General features: G+C 51.4%; 1 protein-coding gene across 2 annotated transcripts in view; it reads right to left on the bottom strand.

Annotated features, from left to right (window-relative positions):
* COQ8A (coenzyme Q8A) overlaps positions 1-22,496 on the bottom strand; it is a 46,611-nt gene extending 24,115 nt beyond the window's left edge. The window contains exon 1 of one of the 2 annotated variants that reach the window (XM_061160199.1): positions 22,381-22,496. The gene's annotated coding sequence lies outside the window, so the exon portion shown is untranslated. Of the gene's footprint in view, positions 1-21,793; positions 21,933-22,380 lie in introns of those variants that run through there. The other variant, XM_061160198.1, reaches the window with a different exon arrangement.
* Between the last annotated feature and the right edge of the window lie 732 nt (positions 22,497-23,228).

The raw sequence follows: 23,228 nt of genomic DNA, 5'->3' as shown, positions 1-23,228 counted from the left end.
TCTCCTTTCTACTGGGTCACAGTGTAAAACACGTTTCTTTATGTCAGCGTGGAAAGCCAGTGTACACAGCATGCCTCGCAGGGTAGGGATTGTGCTGGCAATCTCCCAGGCATTGCTCAAGACCTACCTGGGGCTGTGCTGCTGGGAAGGGTAAGATAAGCTAAAATGAGGGGGCGCTGAAGAAAAAAACACAAAAAGGAAAGGAGCAGAAGACTCCAAGGTGGGCAGGAGCATTCTGGCCAGGAGGCAGGGAGGAGCTGGGATCTGCCAGGAGTCCCAGAGACAAGAGGATAGGATCTGAAGGTACAGCGGGCAGGAGACCCACAGGAACAAACACAAGGGGGCCAAGAAGCGCAGATACACCCTGGACGCAGGGCTGGGCCATCAAGAGGGAGGGGACCGTCCCAGAGACAACTTCAGGATTAAATAACAGAAGTGCAGATGGGAAGGTCAGGCGAGAGCACTGACAAGGATCTCAATCAGAACCCTTGGGACTTCAAAGACCAGCTCGCTCCTGTCCACCCTTCACAGGGAAGCAGCCCGTCAGTCCAGAGACACCTGCAGAGATCTGCTCGGCTTCCAAGCATGGGCACAGCTACTTTTACTTAAAAGAAGAGAAACCCACAAATGCACAGGAGCCTGGAAAGTTACGATGACCCACCCAACCTGCCCTCAAAGACCCCTTCACCTTCATAGGAAGAGAGCTCCCAGACACTAGGCTGGCGTGCTTTCCACACTCCATCTCCTTTTAATCTTTATAAGCCACCTAATGACATGGATATTATTGCCCCCATTTCACCAAGGAGAAAACCAAAGTCAGAAGCGTTAAGGAACTGGCTGAGGCCATTCAGCTCCAAAAGCTCAGTCCACCGACCCCAAGGCACGCCCTCAGGGAGCCACTGATTAGACACAAATGAACCTCCTGTACCCTAATCAAAGCCAAGGAGGTTTCTGGGAGGTGACCATACCCTTGAGGGAGATGGGAAAGAGGGGGGGGGAGCTAGCCCTGCCCATCACCCAGGGCTATTTCACACCCTGGGCTCAACTCCGGGCTCCTGCTCCTATGGCAATAAACAAGTGTGAGCCCCGCAGACCAAATGTCCAGGACTGGGAAAAGATCACGTAATCAGAGCTCAAACGCAGCTGGTGCCAGCTCTTAATAGCTCCCCTGCCCCCGGCCCCACCCCTGAGACATTTCACTCACAATGGGAGAAGTTTTGAAAGAGACATCAGGGACACACAATGGCAGAGGCCAGGGCCCCAGCCCCATCCGTTCAGAAGGACCCTTGCAGGTGGCCCCAGGAATATCCACCATACCCCACTGCTACACAAGTCCCCAGAAACAGATCTTCCCCTTGCTCACCTCTAAATCCAATCCAGATAACCAAGGCAGGAGACTCTCATAGGCCACGTGCACATGTGCTAAGTCGCTTCAGTTGTGTCCGACTCTTTGGGACCCATGAACTGTAGCCCGCCAGGCTCCTCTATCCATGGGATTCCCCAGGCAAAAATATTAGAGTGGGTTGCCACGCCCTCCTCCAGGGGATCTTCCTGACCCAGGGATCAAACCCACATCTCCTGCAGCTCCTGCACTGCAGGCAGATTCTTCACCACTGAGCCACGGGGAAGCACCTCACAGGACACAAGCCCCGATAATCCCAAAACCTCACCTTGTCTGCTAACTGCTAGACCTATTTAATTCTGTTTCTAGGCTTAAAACTAATTCTACTAAATTTCTCATCCAAGTTATCATAACCACATAATTAAAGTTTTGCTAGAGCGAAGCTGATAAGTGGGTTTTCTGGCCAATTTCCCACGCCTAGCTTGAATGGCCCCCTGCACCGACGGGGGAGCTCATTGTGAAATACCCAGGTGTGGCCCTGCACTCTGCGAGGCAGGTCTGAAACCACCAGAGTCCAGTCCTAACTCCTCTGGTTTCTAAGTATGTCGGCTCTGAGCATAGTTCCCCAATGGGCCAGGATGACACCTACTTTACAATGATGATTTTTTTTAAATTCAAAAGAGGAAAAAAATGTTAAATAAACTGACCAAGTGTTTTTTTTTTAATTAAATTCCTGCATTAGGGAAATATGAGTAATAACAGTCTCCTTCACTATTTTCCTAACCGTCTTTCATTAACTTTTAGTTCATATATTCCACTTTCAAAGTGGCAAATAAATCTGTCATCTTTAAAAAGTGCACATTAAAAATTAATTAGCTACGCCTTTCTTCTTGCCTGCACGGTTGAATCCTCATACCGGAGAACTTTCCATGGGTGCCTGTCTCACCCTGGACAGCGAGTGCCGTCATGGAGGAGGAGAACAAGAACCAGTTCCCTGGAAAGGCAGTTCCATCCACATGGAAATGACATCACGGAAATATACCTCCCCACTACTGTGGGGCAATACTGCCTCTTCTCACGTTAACAGATGCTGTTCGTAAACAGTCTGGCCTCATGAACAGATTCACAGGTGGATGCATATTTCAAAATCGCAGCCCATGCCAGCCCCCTTGAGGATTATTCATCTAATGTGCAGGGACCACTGCCCCCAAACCTCCCCACATGCTGCTCCGCCGCGTACAACATGAAACGTTCGAACCTTAGTCAATACCAGGTATTTTTTGACAAAGGAATGTCTACCCTCAAGGAGCAAGGATGGGAAGGCGGACAACTGCCAGAGAAAATACCTTTCTAGAACTGTGTTCACCTTCTGATTTTCAAAACAGGCTCTCATAAATCCTACTTCTAATACACCAGAACCCCAACGTGACTCAGAATTCAGCTATCCTGAATGTTGGTGCAAAACCCCTGCAGGAATGCACAGGCACCAGGCACTCAGCTACACCAGCAGGCATTTTCATCAGGATCTTAGGTAAACAAAATCAAAAGCCCTGAAAGTACATTAACCACAAGTTCCAAATCTTATCCTCATCACGATTTCAGCTACAAGTATTAGAGCTCTCACCCCAGCCCGCTTCACCCTGCTGGTTCTTACATGGGTTTTGGGGACCTTGCTGAGGAACAATACAGGGATGAAGGGTATTTTCAGGCTCCTCACCCACTTGGCACCATGCACCCCAGACAACCTGGGCGCTGCCCGCTCTCCTCTGAGCGAGCACCAGTGAATGTAGCAGTGGGGGTGGAGGACGGGCACTCACATTCAGGGGCGCCCACTAAGGCACCAGCACCAAAATAAAGTCATTCGGTCTATTCTCTAAACACATTTCCCCCCTGGTGGTCTGGGCTAGTCTGTGCAGGTCCTGGGATGAACCTGCCCTTGGCCCCGGTGCTCACAACTGCAGTGGCATGCACGCACATCTATAATGGGCACAGCCACCACGGCGACAACCAGAGGCCAGCTGAGACGAACGCGCAAGGATCAGATGCAGGGGAGGCAGCTGAGCAGCGGCAAAGCCCGGGAGCCCAGTCAGCCCAGCCATGGACACAGTGCACTGCTCGCCTCCCCAGCAGGAGGGCGTTGCAGGCGGGTGGGGGGCAGGGAGGGGGTCTCCAGGCCCCTTTTCCGGACTAAAGTGCTAAAGGGCTATAAAGGAAGTAAACAAAGTTGTTGTCTAGAGAGAAAGAACTGGAACAAATGCAGCTCACCACTCCCCAGGGGCAGACACTGAGAAAGTACAGCCAGTGTCCCCTGACATGGGAGTCCTCACGCTCCGAGAGGAAATCTTCCTGCTGAACCTTCACCCTCTGACCTTCCCCACGAGCCTTCATTCATGCTGAAAAACATACTCAGAAATCCTTTAGCTGGAAATTACCTGGGGTGTGAGGGCCTTCAAATCTGGCCTCCAGAACTAAAAAAAAAAGAAAACAGTCCACCAAGTGATACCTACCTGGCCAGTTACAGTAAGATGTATCAGCAAGACAATGAGCTGTGTTCTTTTTAAAAATAAATGGGAATTCTCTGGCTGTCCAGTGGTTAGGGCTCAGCACTTTCACTGCAGTGGCGTGGGTTCAAGCCCTGCTCGGGGAACTAAGATCTCACAAGCCGCATGGTGTATCCCCACAAAATACATACCTACATAAAACAGACAATCCTGACAAGCATTAAACAAATAAAGTCACCATAAATTTTTCCATCAGGACCCAAATGGGAGAATTTTATTTGGGGGGAGGGTTCCCACATGCATCCCCAAGCCCCCACTTCACTGCCAGAATTCACAATCTATCACTTGTCTCTTCTCACAAGGTAACAGCCAGCAACAGTGCATGAATTTATTAAGCCACTGTTCAATCCCCTCTGTAAGTATGAAGTGTGACAAGACAGACCAGCTCCCATCCGAGCAAAGCCCCAGAGTCTGTCTCTCTAAAAGCAAGCACACCCTCCTCTGATCTCTTCCTGTCCTAAGCTGGCCTGGAAGCCATGGGATGCCTGGTGTAAGGACCCCAAAGCCAGCTGCCTAGCGAGCCCTTTGTCTCGGGGAGTGAGTGTGAAGCTCACTGACAAGCCTTCCCGAGCAGGCTTCCTCCCGCGGCTGCTGCATGCACATCATCCAATGGTCCACGGACATCAAGCTCAGCACATCCAGAACTGATTTCACTCCCCTTACCTGGCCACCCAGGCTCCCCATCCTGAGGACTGCAACCACCTCTCCTAATCCCCCCAGGTGCTCCCAGCCAGGCAACCACAGCAGCCCTTCACTGACCTCTCTGCCCCCCAACCCCCTCTGTCTTGTCCAAGAATGCACGCCTTTCCTTCTCACCAGATCTCAGGGCAAACAGCACCTCTTCTGGGACGCTCTCCCCAACATGTCCCATCCCCAAAGCCCATCCACGTCCCTCCAAAGCTCCGTGTTCCATCCCCAGGTAGCAGTGACTGTGCTCTAAATCTCCTGTGGGTCCCCCACACCGAGCTGTCAGCCAAAGGAGGGCACAGACCACGTCTGTGGTCTCCTCTCCATGTCTCCAGCAACTAGCACCACACTGGACACAAAGCAGACAGAAATGAACTCAGCTGGTCCCCCCAAGATTTAAGAAAGCCTTCCATTTCTGGGACAGGCTCACACCTGCTTGCAGCTTTTAATCTACATATGGAAGCAAAGGTCTCCTAGAAGCCTTGTCTGAGGCAGAGTTCTCACACTTTAGGGGGCATCAGAAATCAAGAAATCACCCAGGAGATTCACTAAAACACAGCTTGATGCTCCCCAACCCCAGGTTTCTGATTCTCTAGGTCTGAAATGGAACCTGGAAATGTACATTTCTAACAGATTTCCACCTGCTGCTGTTGCTGGTCCTGGAAACTTACCTTAAGAATTCTGTCCTGGAAGAGGAGGGAAAAAGGAACCAGGGTGGCCCACACTCAACGCCAGGCAGGAAGTCTAAACAGAGACCCTTTCCTCAAAGCTTCTCCCTGCTACTCCCTAAAAGTCTGGCTTTGTCCCTAAGTGGAAACCTTCCACTGCCCCTTCCTTTCCCATTACTCTTCCTCAAGAAACTGAAAAAGGAGACAGCCACCAAAGAATCTCAATACTGCCACTTAATGTTCCTGGGAAAAGACTGTTTAATGACCTCCAGGAGGCCCGGGATGGGTGCTCACAGGTGTCCAAGAACAATCTTTTTACTTTGGGCATGAACAGTCCCAGTTTCTAGTCTGCATGGACACTGGAAAATTCCTTTACATGCTTGAAATTTTTCCTTTTTTCTTTTCCTCTTAGAAAACAAAAACACCAGTGGACTGTTTCCTCCAAGGACTGATAAAGAGTGTGTGTGTTAGAGAAAAGACTTAAACCTCTGAAGCTCAAATCCACGAACTTCTGTAGATGTGCCCTTCATGTCAGCCTTTAAAATCACACCCCAGGGGCCAGTATTTCAGACCCTGAAGGCTTCTACCTAGTGAGGTCCGGCCTGAAGGCCCATTCATCAGCAGATTTGGAAATATCCTAATACACATCAATTTTCAAAGCCAACTGAAAACAGAAAGAAGAACCCAGGGCAAGAGACAGAGAAAAAGAGCCTGTGCCCCCCTCCAATCCCACCTTGTACCCACCCCTTCACTGTCGGTCAGCCCCAGCCGGGCCTGGTGAGTCAAGCTTCTACAACAGGGAACAGGCCACTAGGGTCATTCATGCCCCACAGCTACAAGCCACCTCTGGAATACCCCAAACCTGTGTGTCTACTACAAAGTCCCCTTTCCCTGTCTCCTTCCCAGGCCATCCTTTCTGGGAGTTATGCAAGCATCCTCCCAAACTCTGTCAAACTGCATTTCCTTAACATTGAAATGTGTGATAATTCAGCCACGAGAACAAAAATCACAACACTAAGACTGGCTACATAAATAGTGATACACCCATAGATGGGCTGCTATGCAACCACTTAAAAATGACACTATGAAAGGTGTTTATTGGCAAACAAGAAAGTTTACTATATATTCCCACGTAGGAAGGAAGCAGGTTACACAACAATATTATCCTTTATTTTGGAAGGATAGAGGGAGGAGGAAAGAAGTTTGAAAGAAGGGTGATGGGTGATAGATAGCAAACATGCAAAACAGGTCTTCTCTGGATGGTGGGGTGATAAAATTCTTTTTACTTTCTTCATTTCCTTTATTTACCAAAGTTTTCAACAAAGAACATACACTACTTCTATGACAGAAAATAAGTTACAGAAAAATAAGCTTTAATATCTATTGTTAAAATATAAAATAAAAGCAAGCACACAGAGGTGTGATTTAAAGAAACTAACCCATATCCCTCAAGTGTCTGTCCTGGGTGGGATGGGCAGAGGGCTGGACAGCAGATCAGAAAGCTATAAATAAGGCCTCTTCACATCCTTCTTTAGCCACTGTCCTTCATCAGAAGACAACTGCCCCTAACAGGCCACCAGGAAGATGGAACATGGCCATCCCTCTTTTGGGAAAGAAGCTCAACTGCCCTTCTCAGAAAGTGGTGAGAAAATCACTTGGCACAGGCAGGACTAATGCTGGCCCCTGTGTTAAAAAACAGAAATGATTAATGGGTACTTCCCCAAAAAACAGGATCCTTGTGGTGAAGTCACTTAATCGTGTCCGACTCTTTGTGACCTCATGGACTGTAGCCTGTCAGGTTCCACTGTCCATGAGATTTTCCAGGTAAGAATACTGGAGAGGGTTGCCATTCCCTTCTCCAGGGGATCTTCCCGACCCAGGGATCGAACCCGGGTCTCCCGCACTGCAGACAGACTCTTTACCATCTGAGCCACCAGGGTGTTTAGAATAATGTAGTAAGTGCAGTGATCACATTTTTTGAACCAGAAGTTAAGAGATGTAACTGGTGCCTTTCTAGGTCAGGGGTCAGCAAACCATGGGGACAAATCCAGTCCTGCTGCCTGTTTTTTCAAATAAGCATTTACTGGAACGCAAGTTACTGCTCATTCCTTTAGGTGTTGTCAACAGCTCATTGATATGTATTACCTACGGCTGTTTGGGGGGGGTTTGGTTTGATTTGGTTTTAAGCTATAACACCAAGTTGAGTAGTTGCAAGTGAGAACTATGGCTCACAAAGCTTAAAATATCCCCTTATCTGGTTTTCAGGGAAGTGTGTTGACCCTGATTCTAGGGCAACAGGGTAAAACATAACCTCAACTGTCCCAGGAAATCTGGAAAGGTCACTGGAGTTACAGCAGTCCAACAAAGCTGGTATCGGGGTGAGCACACCTCATTACAGCTCTGTTCCTGGCCCCAAGAGATGGACACCTTCCCAGGCATAGAGCTGCTCCACTACCCACAGGCCCCAGGCAGGGGCTGGACAGAGGGAGGGGCTCTGAGGTGACCACCTTTTACTGGCTCACCCAGACAGAACAGGATGATCTGAGAGCTGCTAATGAAGGGGTCAGGTCAGGGGTGGGGTGGGGTCAGATGCCGACTTCCTGTTCTTCTCCTTCCTCCTGCCTTACCCAAGGTTTTCAGCCACACAGTTGCCTCCTGCGTTCCCTCATCTCACATTAAAATGACAAGTGCACTGTCAGTCCACTGCTTGAGACTGAGTGGCTATAAGTCCATCATCATCTAACCAGTCCTCCATCCCAGAACTTTCGCCATATCCCTGACAGGAGCCCTCTGTCAGGCAAGCACCAGGGTGTGCCTGGGACGGCGGGTACTGCTGGGAGGGGAGAGCCGGGCAGACAGGATGGCCACTGCTGCTCCCACCCGCAGCCGCCCACCGAGCCCCCACTGCAGGACAGGGCAGCCTCCTGACCTGGTCCAGGCTACTCACCACAGACCACACAGGGCTGAAGACGCAGCCCTTGGCTGGCACAGTAGAACTGACCCCTGTATGGAAAGAAGTTCATTTCTGGGCCTCAAGTTGTCTCCTACACTAAGGACTTCATGTTCCTTCAAAAGCCATTTCCAGACTATTGGAATTTTTTTTGGAAACCATTTAAAAAGTATAGACTCCTATGCTAATAGCGGGCACTCTGACATTCTCCAGTGACTTTCACTGCTTCCCGAAACATCTGAAGCAGAAGACCAGCATAATGTGATGATAACTGTAGCTTCTATTATTTACTGAGGGTTTATTATATGTCAGGCTGTGTGCTATGTGTTCTATGTTCTATGTTACTTTTCTTTCTTCCCTGACCAGGGATTGAACCCACAACCCCTGCATTAGAAGCTTGGAGTCTTAACCACTGGACTGCCAGGGAAGTCCCCTCACTCAAGGAAGTACTACTATTATGTCCATCATACAGTGAAGGAACCAAGGCAGAAAAAGGTTAAGTAACTTGCCCAAAGTCACACAACAAGTCACACCACTTGCCCAAAGTCAAAACAAGAGCTAGAACTCGAATCTATCATGGCTCAGGAGCCACACAACCATTTAACAGGTAAAAAGAGAAAACAAGCAAAAGAGTGATATCCTAGATGGCAAGCCTCCATCCTTCACCCACTGGGGAACTAAGACAATCTTAGGATTCCCTGTGGGTTGCCCCAAGGTGGACACTGGACTAGGGGCAGCGAGAGGGAATCAAAAAAGCATCAGGAGAAGTTCCAGCCTCTAATGACAATCCAGAGAGAAACCCATGCCATGAATGAACCTGCACAGGCCCAGGACTCCAGAGCACAGGTGGGTACCTCAGAGGGCCCCAAGTGACCTTACCTCTCACTGGACAACAAATGTAACTGATTACAAACACCAACATGCCAAGCATGGGGTCCTGAGTGCAGTCTCACTGTCTGATTATAAACCAACGTAGTCTGCTTAAAAGATTAAAAAAGATTTGGTTCAGGAAGTGATACTGATGAAACAGTGCTCTGGAGCTGGGCACTCCCGGTTAAAATTCTGACTCTGCTGCTGACCTAAGTAGTCATTTAAGCTCATCTTTGCACCTCAGTTTCCCTCATCTGTTCTCAAGAGGAGTGGGTTAGATAATCTATATAATAGTACTTAGGACCCCGAATGCCTGGCACACACAGAAGGTGCTCAAAACCTGCTAGTTGATGATCATTATTATTAACACCACACAGACACTCTGGAATGAGGTCTGGACTTGGTGAGACCAGAGTGAGCACGAATGAGACCAGTGTGGACAACGCTCTTACTGATTTACACTCCCAGCAGGCGGGCCGGGTACGGTACCAGATGTGACTCTGGGAGGGCAGACTCACCCTCTCCTGGGGACCAGTGTGGCTTATACGGCTGTGTTGCGAGGCATCACTCAGAAAGGCAGTCCAGCATGCTGGCAGCCCGCATCCTGTGCCCAGGACAAGCAGGATAAAAATACTGCTGGTAATCCTCAGCATGGTTGATGCCACTCTCAGAGAAGATAACTGTATGGGAGGCTTTCGCCAGGTATTTTCAGGGAGGGACAGTGCAGGGAAACCCCTCTGACGCCCACAATTTCCCTGGCTCCATCCTATAGCCCATCTGCTGCCAGATTAATCCTCAAAGCCATTTGCATCACATTTCACCCTTGGCTCAAATGGCTCCTAGTTTTCTACAGAATAAGCCCCAAACTCCTGAGCCTGAGGGTGGAGGCTGAAGTCAGGACCCAGGCCTCCCGTCCAATCCCTGCCTACACCTATGTGCCCCCACCACACACAGACACAGACACACATGCACGCACCTACTTCTCCACCTGTGCACCTCACCTATGCACCCATCAGCCATGCAGACTGTCTGCATGATGCCAGCCTCTGGGCCTGGGCATCAGCTCTGCGCGCATGTGCACACACACATGCATGCATGCGCACACACACGCACCTGCTCCTTCACCTGGGCACTTCATCTATGCACCCATCAGCCATGCAGACTGTCTGCATGATGCCAGCCTCTGGGCCTGGGCATCAGCTCTGCTTTGACCAGCCAGGATGCTCCAGGTCCCTGAACCTGCTTCCTATAACCTCAGCTGGATACTAATGATGGCCTAAGTCCAATCTAAATAAGAGAGACAGAAGTACTTTGAAATGTACGAATATATTCAACATTCCTTGAATATATTCAAGGACATATGTCTAAATCGGGCCCTCATTGTTTCTCAGCTCTTATGAATTTAAGACTTTCCATCAACTGACGTAAATTTTCCAGCTCTGGTCAGATTCTGCCCCATTTGTAAGTTACCTTTAGCACACAGAAGTCTTCTCAATAATAAGCCTCTTGCGGAAGGCTCACATCTCACACACCTCTGACTCTTCCCACCCCCACATTCCCACCCCCCACCCCCCGCACATACACACAGACTGACCTTGACCACACAAACACCAGTGTAATCTGCAGTCACACAGAGGTGAATAAGGACCCTGGTGCTGTAGTTGAGGAACTTCTCTTAAACTAAAATCAGATATTTACGGGGTTGTGTTAAAATTTGACCAAAATACTATGGGTGGCTATAGCCGGCTGAATGATGGCCACCCAGAGATGTTCACACAGATGAACACACATGTTCTAATCCCCAGAACCTGACTAAGTTATTTGCGTGGCGAAAGGGACTTTGCAGGTGTGATTAATTAAAGAACTTGAGATGGAGGGTTATCCACCTGGCTCCAGTGTAATCAGGGGTGCTTATGAGAGAGGCAGGAGGATCCAAGTCAGAAGAGGGAGATGTGAGAGAGGCAGAGGTTAGAGCGATGCAGTTGTGAAGACAGAGCCACGGCCAAGGGAGGCAGGCGGCTCCTAGAGGCTGGCAAGAGGAGGGCAGCGGCTCTGTCCTTGGGCCCAGAGAGTCTGCTGACTCCTTGGTTTTAGATAGGTGAGACCCACATCAGACTTCTGACCTCCAGAATATTAAGATGATAAATCTGTAGTGTTTTTAAGTCACTGAGTTTGTGGTCATTTTTTATAGCAACAATAGGAAACTAATGCAGTGGCTATTTTTTTAAAGGTAAATTGTTGGGCCGGGAAGAAGGACTGTAATCTAGAATAATTTCGAGATCATTCCTCTAAAATAACTTAGTGCGGTCACTCTACAAGCGGCGCTGAGTGCCAGGCGCTGTGCTAGGTGCTGGGATATCCCAACAGGCAGCTGGAGACACATTCCTGTTCCTGATGACACAGTCCTGCTTGCGTTCAGTATAAACATACCCCGTTTGTCTACCAGCCTCGGCCCAACACCAAAAACATCACGGAGCACTTGCGTTACATGCCGGCCCTGTGCACGGCGTGGGGCACCACAACTGCCCCCACCCTCAAAACACTGTCAGTACTTAAATTCTTAACCTTTTAAAACACATTGACTGCAGATTAAACATTTCAATGAAATAATATTAATAATAAGAACAGCTAATTCTTACACTAACAGTCATTATTCCCCTTCTGCATGCGTCACTTTGTGTTACTCCTAATCTCACAACCAGGGCTTCCCTGGTGGCTCAGATGGTAAAGAATCCGCCTGCAATGTGGGAGACCTGGGTTGGATCCCTGGGTCAGGAAGAGCCCCTGGAGGAGGGCATGGCAACCGACTCTAGTATTCTTGCCTGGAGAATCCCCATGGACAGAGGAGCCTGGTGGGCTACAGTCAATGGGGTCATCAAGACTTGGACATGACTGAGCGACCTTCACTTCACTCTAACCTGACAACAACCCTGTAAGGATCACAGCCCCCACTTGCTGACGAGGCACAGCTCTACCGGGTAAAGAGATCTCCAGTCCCAACACTGTCAGGAAGCGGCCAATCTACACCTGCCTGACCTCAGGCTCCCTCAGGCCTTTCCTCTTGTGGCCTAGGAAGTGAGAGCAAATGAGAAAACTGCCCCAGGTCAGTAACATGTTTTTAAATCAGTAGTCACTCTCCTGGAAACACAGCAAGGTTGACGCCTTGGAAAGTGTCCAACTGGTTGCAGAAAACTGTGAGTCATGAAAACCCAGGAGCTGGCTGGGCCCTCCAGGGCCACCTGGCCAAACTGCCTAGTATACTGGGGAGTTCCCCAGCTACCAGACTGAAAGTGTCTGGCTTCTCAGCACCAGCGGTCCCACCCGGTCCTGTCTCAGACACAGCGGGAGAAAGAGGCAGGAGCCTCACACTGGGTCCACTCTGGGCGTGCACCCTGGGCATGCGGCCCCAGTCCTGCCGTGTACCAGCCGTTACCAGCAGCGCCTCCAAACACCACACGCGGGCCAGACATGGGCACTTGCGCACGTCGCTGGCGCGAGGGTTAAAGTAACGACTCCCGCCGCGGAGAGCCCGGGCAACTTTTGGCATGCGCTGTGCACAGTCGCTCAGTCGTGTCCGACTCTCTGCGACCCCACGGACTGCCGCCCACCAGGCTCCTCTGCCCACGGGGATGCTCCAGGCAAGAGTACTGGAGTGGGTTGCCACGCCCTCCTCCAGGGGCTCTTCCCGACCCAGGGGTCAAACCCAGATCTCCCGTATTGCAGGTGGATTCTTTACCATCTCAGCCACCAGGGAAGTGTACACAAAACCCCAATAGTTTTTAAAACCAGTGAGTTAACTACAAGGGACAACTCTAGACAGACGACTGTATGTAGACAGAGGGCAAGGCGGCTGCCTCCTTGCTGACCTCCACTCTCCTTTGCTGGAAGAACTGAGGCCATGGGCCCAGGCCTGGCCCTCAAGGTTCTTCATTGCAGGTCGCCAGACATCTTTCCAGGGCTTATTTGCCACTATCTCCCCCACACCAGGGCTTCAGCCAGAATGGCTCATCCCCAACACACACACACACACACACAGACATACCCCCATCCCACAAACACACTCACACGTTTTCCTGCTTCCACATGCTGCTCCCTCCGCCTCCCCCGGAACACCCTTTCCTCTGCCAACGTCCTACCCATCCTCATGAAACCTTAGATGCTCCATAGCGGTCCCCCGCTCCATCCTAAAGCCAGGTCTCTTCCTCATCTCTTAATGGTCTAAGGTCGTCTTGCCATGCCCTGCAGGACTCTTTGTGTACCCTTCCCGTCTCCCGGGGTTGCGTGGTGCATTCACTCTCTTACCCAGACCCTGACTCCCGCTGAGGGCTGGCACTCCTCTACACCCTCACCAGGAGTTTATTACCCACGGGCACGCAGGGGCTCCCCAGCTTCTCAAGCTCCATCTTTTGAATCCAGAACTCAAGTGACACCAGGGATGCTAAGCCCCTGGGAAACGCTTTCTGTCCACAATCACTGTGAACCACCCACAATGCAGAGGCATGGACACGGTAGGAGGACCAGCACCCTGTGTTTTAACAGGCAGGAGAGGGAGAAACAGGAAGAAAAACATTCATAAGGGGACATTTGGGAGTCTGCTCCTATGCGCACGCAGACACGGGGAGGGAGTGGTGTGGCCTACCCAGGATGCCCTATTCAGCCCCACTCCCTGCTTAGAAGAGTGGAAGGGAAGAGGGAAAAAGAGAGCAGGTCTGGCCCACGAACAGTGAGTTCACGTGGGCTGCAACAGGGGCATAGCAGGCGTGACCTATACATGGTACCCAGCCCTCAGCTTTACCAAATGTTGGCTGTAAACACAGCAGGGAGCAAGAGCCACAAACTGCTTTTTTGATCTCACACAGATGGGAGATGTTTGCTCCAGAATCTGTCAAACAGTAACCACTTGTGGGTCACAGGGCAACCTATTCTTACCTTCACCCTCCCCTGAGCCAGGCCTGGTGCCAAACAGAGAAAATGTGCCAGGCAGAAAGCAAACCAGGCTGAACCCCAAGATCTGGGTTTAATGTAAAAGTTATCTGTGTGTGTGAACAATCCCCAGGACCTCGTGTCTCGCCTAGCAGATGGCAGGAACCCTCTGGCTCCCAGTCAGCGAAGGCAGCCAGACAGCCCCAGGTTCGAAGCCCACCCTGGGCACTAGCTACATGTGACACCGGGCACCCCTGCTCTCCCTTGGGCTGAGCTTCCTCGTTTCCTCACGTATAAGAAGCTGAGACTGACCTAGATGACCTCAAGATTTGAGATTAGGACATGGCCTTTTAATCCCTGAGCAGATCAGGATGACCCAGGGCAGCGCTAAAAATTGGGATTTAACAGGGTCTAGAGAGAATCACAGGCTTCCCAAGTGGTGTGAGTGGTAAAGAACTTGTCTGCCAATGCAGGAGGCATAAGAGACCCGAATTTGATCCCGAGGTAGGGAAGATCCCCTGGAGGAGGGCCTGGCTACCCACTCCAGTATTCTTGCCTGGAGAATCCCAAGGACAGAGGAGCCTGGAGGACGACAGTCCCTGGGGTTGCAAAGAATCAGAAACGACTGAAGTGACTTTGCATACACACACACACACACACACAGAATCACACTCAAAAGAATCTGAGTACTAACCCTTCTAGACACTCTATGAAAATAGCAAACGTGTGTGTGGTGGTGGGTGGGGGAAGGTACGCGGATGGGCAGACTTGCTTCTCAGGGGTGGAGAGGTGGGGACCACAGCCTCTTTCAGGCAACACCTCTGGGAAAGTCCAGTGGGAGGGGCAGGGAGCAGGGAAGGGGCTGGGCCCCTTCTCAGAGAACCAGGAAACACTTCCCTGCCCCACTTACACACACACACACACACACACACACACACACACCCTTTCTCAGAGGACCAGGGAACACTTTCCTGCCCCACTTACACACACACACACACACACACACACACACACACCCTTTCTCAGAGGACCAGGGAACACTTTCCTGCCCCACTTACACACACACACCAGGAAACACTTTCCTGCTCCACTTACACACACACCAGGAAATACTTTCCTGCCCCACTTACACACACACACACACACCCTCCCTCCCTCCTCAGCAGCTGCCAGGAGCCTGACTTCCCCTTTAAGCACCAACCCCAGGCCAGCCTCCCCTCTCACATCAAGCAGAGGGCCTTGCTCACATCTAGCTGACCTCTTGCTTCCCTAAAACAAAGGCAATCAGCTGTGCTCGCCCTCAAGCCCTGGTCCAGGTCTCAGCCCTCCCCGACTCTCCTCCCATCCTATCCCCTCCCTGTGCTGTCATCCCCTTCTTCCCTTTCCTTCCTCCTCTAGGATCTTGCCTCTGACCTATTTTTTGTTTTGCTTTCAATCTCTCCTTCCACAAAAGCTTTCCACCTCAAGCCCACAAACCTGCTCTCAGCTTTCATGCACCAAATATCTAAAACCTCCTGTTGATTCTGTCTCTCCTTCAGCCTCATGCCTGCCAACGCCTCCAGGGACAGAGAGCACCTCCTGTCTTGTCCTTCCTTCTCCCTCAACACAGACTGTCTGGCCCAGACCCCAAGCTCTCCACCACCCCCCCACCCCACACCATGACACTCACAATGGCTACTTGATGGCTCCATCCACCTAAGCCACCCCAACACCATCCTCCTCAGCCTTTTCCGCTGGCCCCACACTCTCTCAGGAAATCCTGACCTGGGTTTCCGTCACTCACTGTCAGCCCCTCAACTCAGCATCTTTGACCAGCTCCTCATCCTCACAGCACAGGTGTCCCCAGGCCTAGTCCCCAGCCTCTCCTTCTGGCTCCCTACACTGTCCCCTGGGGACAGGCTTCAGCCTCCCCATGGGCTGGCGGCTCCCCCAGGCCTATGCATGCCATTCCCAACTGGAGCAGGCCATCCCAACCACTGAACCAATTCTAGAACCAAACCAGTTATACATACATGACATCTCTCCCTCCAAGTCCTACAGACACCAATGAAGGGGTCCAGGGAACTGGGGGCGGGGGGAACGGAACAGTTCTAGACCTTGACTGGGATAATGGTTATATGATTCTATGCATTTACCAAACCACCCAACTGCACACCAGAAAGTATGAACCTACTGTATGCAAACTGTACCTAATAACAAAAGAATCGAGGGGAAAAGTCCCACAAGGCACCTAGACCCCTTTGCTTCTAAAACGATCACCATCTTCCTTCCGCCAGTCCAGCTCCTCCTCCCCTGACCCTGTTTTCAGCAGTGACACCACCATCCACCCCAAACAGTGCTTGCCCCACTAGACATCTCAGCCCGGGTTAAGCAGTCACTTAAGAGATTCCACCTGCACAGAGTTACATTCTCTGGAATCTATGCTCTCATTCCACCTCCCCAAGCAAGGCCTGCCACCTGGGACTCAGGCCGCCCTCACTTCTCACAGGCCACCTCACTAGGCTCCCCTTCATCTACTCTGAGCCCTCCACCATAATCCAGTCCCCATTCTGCACAGTTTGCCTACTGAGGGCCCTCCCCTCCCCATAGCGGCGTCTACTTTTGCCCCTTCCTGCTCAGGCCTCAGCTTTGGATCCTGTCTCTCCCACAGAAGCCCGGGCACCCTTCAGGCCACAGCTCCTAGACCTCCCAGCACAGGAGTCCACTTCGTGAGCCGTCTCCCAACAGAACCAGCAGCACTGCACCCTGGGCTCCCACAGCAGAGGGCCGCCCCCACGCCCCACAGCCCCCAGCCCTGCACAGCCTGCCCAGGACCCTCGGATACCCGCGTCCACTGCACATACGCCAGGGCAGGGAGCTGCCTCCCTCTCTGTCAAGGCCCCCCAGGCTGCAACTAAGCTGCGGGCACTCAGGGAAGCCTTTCCAGCCTGAACTATCAGCTGAAAAGAAGGACGGCTAGGCCAAGCCCACCTGGCTGGCCCCCTGACCCCACTGCTGAGATAAAATGCCAGAGAAGTATTAGTGGACTATCCTAAACTCCTACGGGTGATCGCACAGGCTACTTCAACACGAAGCAGGGACTCACCCCATCCACTCCCTAGCCCAGTCCCCCACCGCTCCCCTTCAACTCCTGACCCCCCCACCAAGCTGCACTCACCCCCACCAGGCAGTGCCCGGTTCCAAGGCTTCTGCTCAAAGAGCCCACTGCCTGGACAGATGCCACTCAAAGAATGGGCCTGGGACTGAAGGTGTCATCCGTGATGAAGTAACAGGAGTAAGCACTTAGAAAGGCTTCCCTGGTAGCTCAGCTGGTATAGAATCTGCCTGCAATGCAGGAGACCCCAGTTAGATTCCTGGATCAGGAAGTTCCCCTGGAGAAGGGACAGGCTACCCACTCCAGCATTCTGGGGCTTCCCTGGTGGTGGCTCAGATAGTCAAGAACTCACTTGCAATGTGGGAGACCTGAGTTCGATCCCTAGGTTGGGAAGACTCCCTGGAGGAGGGCATGGCAACCCAGTCCAGTATTCTTGCCTGAAGAATCCCCATAGACAGAGGAGTTGATGGGGTCGCAGAGAGTCAGACACAACTGAGTGACTAAGCACAAGCACTCAGAAACCCTCACAGCCATCAGCACTGCCATGATGTGCAGAGCTGACTCACTGGAAAAGACCCTGATGCTGGGAAAGATTGAAGGTGGGAGGAGAAGGGGGCGACAGAGGATGAGATGGTTGGATGGCATCACCGACTCGATGGACATGAGTTTGAGTAAGCTCTAGGAGTTGGTGATGGACAGGGAAGCCTGGTGTGCTGCATTCCATGGGGTCCCAAAGAGTCAGACACAACTGGGCGACTGAACTGAACTGATGACATGTTTAGTGTGTTTTGCAAAAGTACTGGTCTGCAGCAAATCGGGAAAAAATAAACCTGGCCTTTAGCATAGAGTCTGGGAAGCCCTGGCTCCTCACTCCTGTACACTCCTCCCTCTTTCTGCTAAAATCCTGCTCATCCTCAGCGTCCCAGTTAACACGCCTTCTCCTCCAAGAGTCACTAGCCAGAAGTGATCTCACTCGGAGCCCCTAGTCCAAACCACACTGAGGGTGTTTAGGTGGTATCTGCATACCACTTACTACAATTCCCAGAGGCCAGGGACCCAGGGAACTGTTCAGTTTTATATTCCCAATGTCACACTCAAGGCATACAATCAACTGATACTTGTTCAACAAGAAGTAAATAACCAGCTGCTGCTGTTGCTGCTAAAGCGCTTCAGTCGTGTCCGACTCTTTGCGACCCCATGGACTGTAGTCCACCAGGCTCCTCTGTCCATGGGATTCTCCAGGCAAGGATGCTGGAGTGGGTTGCCATGCCCTCCTCCAGGGGATCTTCCCAACCCAGTGACTGAACCCATGTGTCTTACATCTCCTGCGTTGACAGGCGGGTTCTTTACCACTAGTGCCACCTGGAAAGCCCACCCACAATGTCACACAGGACTTTTCTTCAGGGCAGGACATGGAGGGGCACCAACCCTTAGGCTACACACAGTTTTCCAGGTTTGAACCAAAACCTCTCCCTCCCCCAGATGGAAACGGGGCAATGTTTTAAAAAGCAAGTTGAGGGCTCTGGAGACAAGAACTCAGTCACTATTCACTACAAGAGAATCTACAATACTCTGAAATGGCAAGTTGAGCGAAAAACTCTCAGCTTTCTCATGAATCCTTCTCTGCATGGACAGAACAAAAAAATAAATCATATCCAAGTATGAAGAATAAAAAGATTTTTTTCAGGATCATTTTCAACTTTAAATATTCTGTAGGCTCCTGACCTCAAAGCAAAAAGGTCAAGAGCTCAGGAGCCTGTAACCCCACAATGAACAACATGCTTGTGAACAGACCACTCAGATTGGAAAACTGTGGGGAGGAGCCCACCCAGACGCACCCCACCCAGGGTCCTAAGTCTGCCTCAGAGTCAGCGGATCCCATTCCCACTACCCCCTCTCCCTGATGGGCCCAACTCCTAATGGAGCAGGACCCTCATATCCCCCCCTCCCACCAGCTCTTCTTTCTCCTGGCTCTCCCAAGTTCCTGGCTGTTGTTTAGCAAGAATGCTGGAACTATTTCCAGATGCCACTGTCAGATCAAGACAACTCTCTATCTAAATATTCCTGTCTAATTTTGCACACAGCTCTTGTTTCAACTGACAAAGATAATGACTCAGTGTCCACAGCTCTTGATGGAAAATCATCCTGCCAAGTTTGGAGCTTCCCAATAATAGGCTTCTCTAAACTTCTTTTTGAGAAAGGAAGACTGACCTCCCTGTACAGATTCTGTTCTGCAGGCAAGAAAGGCTACCCAAATGACCCCCTAACAAACCAAGGAGTGTTATGGGAAAATCCTGATACATCCCTATAGGACCAATCAATGACAAGAAAAGGAAATCCATGGTAGGGACTTGGGGTGTTTTTCCTATACAATAACCATTGTTTCTTCACTTTTCTGCATCCGTCAGTTTGGGACTTTGGAATTTGAGGCATAAATTCTGGGTTAAAGTGAAGACAAACTCTAGACTCAGAAATAAAGCATCTTTCCCTGCAAAAACAAATGGCTCATTGTCTCTGACATTGTCTCTGATGCTTCGATCAACTATAAAAGCACTCTACAAATTGTACGTAAGTCCATTCTGCACCAGTATACTTCTGGGTAGCCTCTTTCTGAAGGAGTACGTGGTACAAGTAAATACACCCACATATGTGTTTGAAATGCAGACACTTTCTCTCTGCAGACATGGGCCTAGCCCCCTCTCACATCATAAGACATAAGAGATGTCTCAGTAAATAAGTGAGAATGAGCAAAGTATCACTTTGGAAAATCCACTTATGGAAAACTGAATTAATTGGCCTTTCAGTCAGCACTGACAGCTTAAACATCTTTGCTCACTGTTTAAAAACCACCCCATGGTTATTTCACATGCATATCTCCCAGAGTCTTGCAAAGTCACCAAAGACAGAAACCACAAGTCTCCCACTTCTTTCGGGCTTCCCAGGTGGCGCTAGTGGTAAAGAACCCACCTGCCAATGCAGGAGACATGAGACCTGGGCTGGATCCTTGGGAAGATCCCCTGGAGAAGGGCATGGCAACCCATTCCAGTAGTCTTACCTGGAGAATCCCATGGACAGAGGAGACTGGCAGGCTACAGTCCCTAGCGTCGCAAAGAGTCGGACATGACTGAAGCAACTTAGTATGCATGCCCGCTTCTGTATTCTGGACTCAGTCTCTGCCATGCATTCAGCAGGCACAGGTAATGCCCATAGGTTTCTAACCTCCTATCTCACTCCTATCCCCCCAGGTGCGGAGCAGAGGGGAAGGAAATTCCCTTAAACCAACATGGCTGCTATCACTGGTTTAGGAAAACAGCACAATGCTATCTGCTACCTAAACTTTTCAGCTACTTGTGGACAGGTCCCAGGGGGCCTCTGGCAGCATGGGAAGAGTCTTTTTACAGTTTTATCTCCGTGGTTCTCAGCCAAGGTTGACTGAGTCCTCCAGGAGACATCTGGCAATGTCTGGAGACATTATTGGTTGTAACAACTAGTGGGGGGAGATGAGGGGGGAACTACTAACATCTAATGGATAGAGGCCAGGGATGCTGCTGAAAATTGAGAAACCCTGGCTTATGTGACACACAGGAAAGCATTCAGACCACCTTAGTTCACTTTTCCTTTGAGTTGTCCAAGGTCAGGCCCAAAATCATAACCTTGTTTTGTCTGCATCATTTGCAAAGTTGAAAATGCCCAAAGCCATCATCAATCATAAAGGTGTTTCCCCTGAGAATCACCAGTTTCCACCCCCTCCAACTCCCGCTTTGTACCTTCTCCAGAGTTGGGCCCTCTTGCCAGCATAACAACTGGCAAGCTGGCATCATGCACGCTCAAATCCTTTAACAACAAGTTAGACCTGGCAGGTCCAACTCTTCAGTCTCCTGTCACGCACACCCAAGGCCCAAGTGAGCATGGACGAGTTTCCCAATGGGCTGCAGGCCCTACCTAGGATGAAAGGCTGCACAGAAGCCGCTCACCCTTCAGAGGACTGGCATCCAAATGGAGAGTTCCAGGATGCAGACCTACCCCCCAGCAGCACTCCCCATTCCACAAGGCACATGGGAAGACCAGCCTCCATTTGGCAGAGGGGCAGGCACTGGGGAAAGGCACGACCACTGACAAGACCCCCAGCATTTGAAGAATGCAGGACGGGCCAAAGAAAAGCCAACGGAGAACAGAACCAAAAAGGATCCTCATTCCCATGTTCATACAAAAACCCTCACCAGTGAAACCCAACAGCTGGCTAGGGCCAAGGGCGTCAAAGTCCTGACACAAACTTCGGGCCAGGGACAATTAGCGCCCCTGAGACAGTGCAAAGGGGTCTAGGCGTGAAGAGAAATGTCTTCATAAGAAAGCGAGGCAGGAAAGCAGTACCGCCGACCAAGAAACTAGGCATCAGGTCACCAGCGCAGCTAGGCGAGTTCGCAGGGGCCAAGGCTCTGGCACGCAGCCTTCGTACCCTCCGCGAGACAGGTATGGGCTGTGGAAACGGGGGTAGCAGGCAGCCGTAGGCGCCCACCCTGCATTCTGAGGCGCGCCCACCGCGCAGCGGCCCGGAACTCGGGGCAAATGAAACTCGCCAAGGGGAAGCCACGCTGCCACTTGAGGATGCAAGAAGGGCCCAAGCGGGAGTTACGCCCCGCTCTGGCCTCAGGCAGACAGCGCCCAGGGCACGCGGCGGCCGGCGAGCAGCAGCCTTACCCGGCTGCAGGAAGCTGGGATCCGCGGTCACCTTCGCGCAGCCTCCGCGCGCTCGCCTCAGCGCTGGCCCCCGGCACGCGCTCCGGATCTGTTTACCAACTCGCCCGCGCCCGGAGACCCAGAGCCCTCGGCCCTGCCCCGCGGGCCGCTCCCATTGGCTGCGCCGCCGCCGCTAGCCCAACGCCGCGCGTCGTGGGGCAGCGTGCTCGGCCCGTGCGCTCGACCCGCGGCCAATGGGGTCTGAGGGCGGAGAGAGAGGAGCCAATGGGAGGCCTTCCCAGAGCGCAGGGCCCCGCCCATTCTTCCTCTCGCTGCTGCCCTCTCCCCTAGTTGAAAAAGCCGGACTGAAGACCACGCGTTGGGTTTAGAGAGACAGCTCGCGTGCGCCCGGAGACCTCTGCCTTCTCCAGACGGGACGGCAAACGCAGTTGCGGTGACCGCTGTCGGCTGTCTTGTCCCGGGCTGGTAATCCCCAGGCTTTCTAGAGGCGGAGGAAGAAGCCGTAGCGACTACAGCGGGCCTGCTCCGCGCTGGCCGTTATGTAATGAGGAGAGGAGCCCTCTCCCGGTTCCCCAGAAGGGACTCACAGAGCTGGGAAGCCTTGCTGGGAAGCCAAGCTGGGAAGCTTGCATTCGAGCCTGTTGAATGCACGTCCGCCTCCGGCGTCCGGCCCCGCCCACTTGTCGCGTTTCGCTTTGGGCTGGTAGCGTTGGCCGGCCTCCCATGCCCCAGGTCGGGTCGCCCTAGCAGTGGCCCCAGAGCGTGTGGGGTTATTTGCCTGTGTCCTCGTGGGGGCCCTAGGTAGCTGGGCCACACCAGCACGTGGAAGGAGCTGGAGGGGGCCCCGCGGCCCACTCGGAGCTACCCCGGAAGGAAGTGCTCCGAGGACTGAAGCAGAGTGGCCCCAAGTCTCCGCGTCGACCAGAGTTTCAGACCCGAGCCCCAGTTGTCTTGACAGTTTCCACTCGCTGATCATAAAGATAAATATTCAAGTCAAATCATTGTCCTTTATGCTGAGCAGATTTTGAGTAATTAATATATAACATTATGCAAGCTAATTATTTTTTAAAGTTTTTTATATTGAAATATAGTTGATTTACCATGTTGTGTTCAGATTCTTTTCCATTATAGATCATTATAGAGTATTGAGTAGACTTCCCTATGCTATACGGTAGGTCCTTGTTGATTATATATAGTCTGTATATGTTAATCTCAACCTCCTAATGAAACTGGTTTATTTTTATTATTAGTCAGAAAAACTTGAAAGCCATTGTATGCTGACACCTGAAATGGAGGAGGGGGCAGAAGTGAAAAAAAAGAAGTGTAAAGTGTGTTAGTCCCTCATTTGTGTCCAACTCTTCACACCCCATGGAGCCCACCAGGCTCCTCTGTCCATGAAATTCTCCAGGCAAGAAATGGGGGCGGGGGGTGGGTA

The sequence above is a fragment of the Dama dama genome, chromosome 14 (assembly GCF_033118175.1).
Source record: "Dama dama isolate Ldn47 chromosome 14, ASM3311817v1, whole genome shotgun sequence".
NCBI lineage: Eukaryota > Metazoa > Chordata > Mammalia > Artiodactyla > Cervidae > Dama > Dama dama.
Note: the sequence above shows the minus strand (reverse complement) of the source record. Positions and strands in the feature narration are given on the sequence as shown.